The sequence below is a fragment of the Brachypodium distachyon genome, chromosome 4 (genome assembly GCF_000005505.3).
Source record: "Brachypodium distachyon strain Bd21 chromosome 4, Brachypodium_distachyon_v3.0, whole genome shotgun sequence".
In the NCBI taxonomy this organism is placed as follows: domain Eukaryota; kingdom Viridiplantae; phylum Streptophyta; class Magnoliopsida; order Poales; family Poaceae; genus Brachypodium; species Brachypodium distachyon.
The window spans coordinates 29,545,028-29,548,725 of NC_016134.3; the positions used below are offsets into that span (position 1 = coordinate 29,545,028).

Sequence of the window (3,698 nt, forward strand, 5' to 3'; positions counted from 1 at the left end):
GCTAGGGTTAGTAAACGCAGTAGAACTAAGACCATGGGCTTTGTTATACTCACGGAGTGAAATATCCAGTTGCTGCCGAGTGTGAGCAACGTCAACAGCTTCCTTCAGCAGTTTTTGTCGTTCCAACTCCAACTCCGCCTGCAGCTGGACCGGGTTAGCGTTCGACGCCACCGGTGCAGTCAGCCGTTCGATGGAGGCCTGGAGCTGGGTCGGCTTCGGCAACAGGGCCGACGTGCCGGCTTGAGCGGCGATGTTTTCCGGCTTCTCCAAGGGGAGTTTCGCCGTTCTGCCGGATTTGGTTGGGACCGCGCCACTTCCCGCAGCGTCCCTTCCAGCATTAGGGCTCTGGGTACCTGCAAAGGGCTGTCAGTAGCAACATAAACCTCGTGCATGCCAAAGTTGATGAAGCGGCCCGCGCAGGGAAGCGATGCGTCGTTGAAGCAGCCCGCGTTGTTGTCGATGAAACCCAGAGAGCCGAATCTCTGGACCAAACCGGAGACCACGCGTTCTCCGGTGGCGAGAAAGCTTCCCGTCCGGATGAAGACTCCAGCCGTCTACAATGGCGCTTCTTGAGCTGTATTCTTGAGGAAGAAGAAGAAGGGGAAACCCTAGATGCCTAAGTGCTCCATCCCTCTCTACAGAGGGGTAAGGTTCTATTTATAGGCTGCCCATGTCACACTGACATGTGGGCCGAGTCCTAACGTCACCTTCCTTGGGCCCCGCCGGGCACGCTGCTTGGTTCCCTCCCGTAGGGGACAAGACAACTTTACTTTTCCTTGGCACCCTGTAGAAAGTACCGCTATCCTCTGCCGGCTTCCGTTAGAGATTCTTTTTCGGTGCTTCTTTTGTGCAGTCGCCTGGCACCGGTACGTAAGCGGCGACTGTCTTTTCCACGATAATGATGACGCTGCTTTACCCTCTGCCGCGTGGTTAGGATAAGACCGTTGAGAGATCTTGGCGTGGGCCGAGATCAAGGTGCTCGTCCTTATCCTGCAAGCTCATAAGACAATATAGTCAGGCCGGCATACATTCAGGATGCCGGCTTAGTTTTAGTTTGATTTTACGATGCCGGCATACATAACCATGCCGGTTTTGTCTCCGTCATCTCGGCTAGAGTTGTGTCGTCATGACCCTACCTGGGGTCATCCTCCCGACAAAGTAGAAGAAGGCGGCGGCGACCATAGCCAGCCCCGCGAAGAGGAAGAAGGCGCCGCCAATGGTGATGGCCTTGTACAGCGTGACGAAGGTCATGGACACGCCAGCGTTCATGAGCTGGTTGATGGCCACCCCCACGCTGGCGCCCTGCGCACGCAGTTGGAGCGGGTACACCTCCGAGCTGTACGCCCACGTGATTGGCCCCAAGCCGACGGAGAAGGACGCCACGAAGGTGAACACCGTGCCGATGGCTAGCGCCACTGCCCACCCTGGTGGTGAGGCGGAGTGCCAAGGCAAGAGAGCGAGGCGATGATGCCGGCAAGGCTGGAGAGGTAGAGCGGTTGCCGGCAACCAGCAGGATGGCCGACATGATGAACACTGTCTTGGTGATTCCCACGCCGATGGTTGCCGCCAGGATCTCATTGCGGGTGGCGATGCCAGCGACTTTGAAGATGCGCGGGCTGTAGAGCACCACCGCCTCGATTCCGGTCAGGTGCTGGAAGAAGTGCACGCCCAAGGCGGCCACGACGATGCGGCGCACTGTTGGCGTCGGGTGCACGAAGAGCTCCTTCAGCACGCCCTTGCCTTTGCTGGCAGACTCACCGGCAGCAGCCTTGATCTCCGCAAACCGGACATCCGCCTCCCCAGCTGCGTCGCTGTACACCCTCCTGAGAACGGCGAGCGCCTCTTCGTCTGGCCGGCCCTGCATGACAAGCCACCGTGGCGACTCCGGCATGGCCAGAACGCCGACAGCGAGCACGGCGCTCGGGAGCGCGCCGAGCCCGAGCATGGTCCGCCATCCATAGACCAGCGGCAGCTTGGCGAGCAAGAAGTTGGCCACGTACCCCAAGAGGATGCCGAAGCTGATGCAGATCTCGGGCAGCGAGGTGAGGGAACCCCGGATCTCGGCGGAGGACATCTCGGCTGCGTAGACGGGGGCGATCATGAGCGCGTAGCCGACGCCGACGCCGGCCACGCAGCGGCCGGCGAGGAGCGTGGCGAAGTTGGGGGCGAGGCCCATGAGGACGGAGCCCGCCAGGAAGATGCAGGCGGCGAGCGAGATGGTGCGGCGGCGGCCGATGCGGTCGGAGACGCGGCCGGCGGTGAGGGAGCCGACGAGGGCGCAGACGTTGAGGATCCCCGCCAGGACCTGCACCTGCGTGTCGTTCGTCTTAAGGTCCTCCTTGATGAACAGCATCGCGCCGCTCATCACCCCGGTGTCTGCATATATAGCATCCATCAGAATATAATGCTAGCAAAGCATCGGCATTTTTCGACGATTTGAGGTTCTGTTGGAATTTACCGTAGCCCATGAGGATGGAGATGATGCAGCCAATGATGGAGCAGGCCACTGCATACTTGTTGTTCTTCTTCCTACCGCCCTTCCTCCCGATGTCATCCCCACCACCGCTGCCATTCTTGGTCTGTTCCTCCTCCTCTTCCATGGCGATTGCTAGCTACTCGACTTGCTCTGTGTCTATCTGACAAGCACGCAAACACTACTTGTTCGTTTAATAACTTAAGCTCTCCATGTGCTCTCCTCTTATTAGGATATGCACAATGAGCGTGTGTCAGCTTTCCCCGGATAATTGCCGAGCACAAGTTTTCTTTTAATTAAGAGATGATTTTTTCACGAAAAAGATAAGACAGCATTTTCTATTGTTAGCATTGTTTCTTCACATTTGTTTAATTAATTTATCCTTTCAAGCATCAGTTGCAAGATATATATGGCTGTATATTTTGTATATCATGTTTTATTGTTTTTTCTTAAATGACGTGGAACACAAAGTCATGTCCTTGTAGCCGCAACTCCTACGTGAGTACTCCAAAAGTGGCAGTGGCAGGTCAAACCTGTGTACCTTGATGGCAAAATATGAGTGAACGAAATGGTTACAACGATGTGAAACCGGGAATATTGGTGCACGCGCGTTGTATTCTTCTTCCAGCCATGGAATGGTGCACGTTTAATTGTAGTGTGGTAAGGTGCTAGCACACCACTACTGTTGATAATGAAATGCAACAACTGGTCGAATTGACATAACCATATCAACATGTTAAATTTGTACAAGTACTATATAGTATCACATAAAAAATATCAGGACTGCTTGTTATTACTAGTAGAAGCCATATATCACCAAGCAGAGTCACGATTCCAAAACATTTATATTAATTTTCTATAAAATACATGCATGGTGGTTATTCTGAAAATAAAATAATATATATAGGGGTGTCTTGGCTGTGTGTGGCATGTGGCCACCGAGGGTGACAGCTCACTGGTGCTCGATCGTGATGAGAGATCGATCCTGTAGTACTCTTTCGTTAGCCGATAACTACACATGCCAAAGTCAATGCAGGGACCTTTATTTTCCTTTTTTTAGTTGCCCCATGCATTATAAGTATTCAGATGAGAACAAAAAGGATAAGAAATATATAACTAGCTTCGTACGTAGTACGTTGGAATTAACCTCTTATAGTAATGCAAATTGCCAACGTAAAAAAATGTGTGCGACAGGGTCATCTTTGAATTCGAGTATGGAACTATC

The 3,698-nt window shown here is 53.3% G+C and overlaps 1 pseudogene; it reads right to left on the reverse strand.

The window, feature by feature from the left end:
* Positions 1 to 849: 849 nt before the first annotated feature.
* On the reverse strand, positions 850 to 2,748 carry LOC100821739 (annotated as a pseudogene).
* Between the last annotated feature and the right edge of the window lie 950 nt (positions 2,749 to 3,698).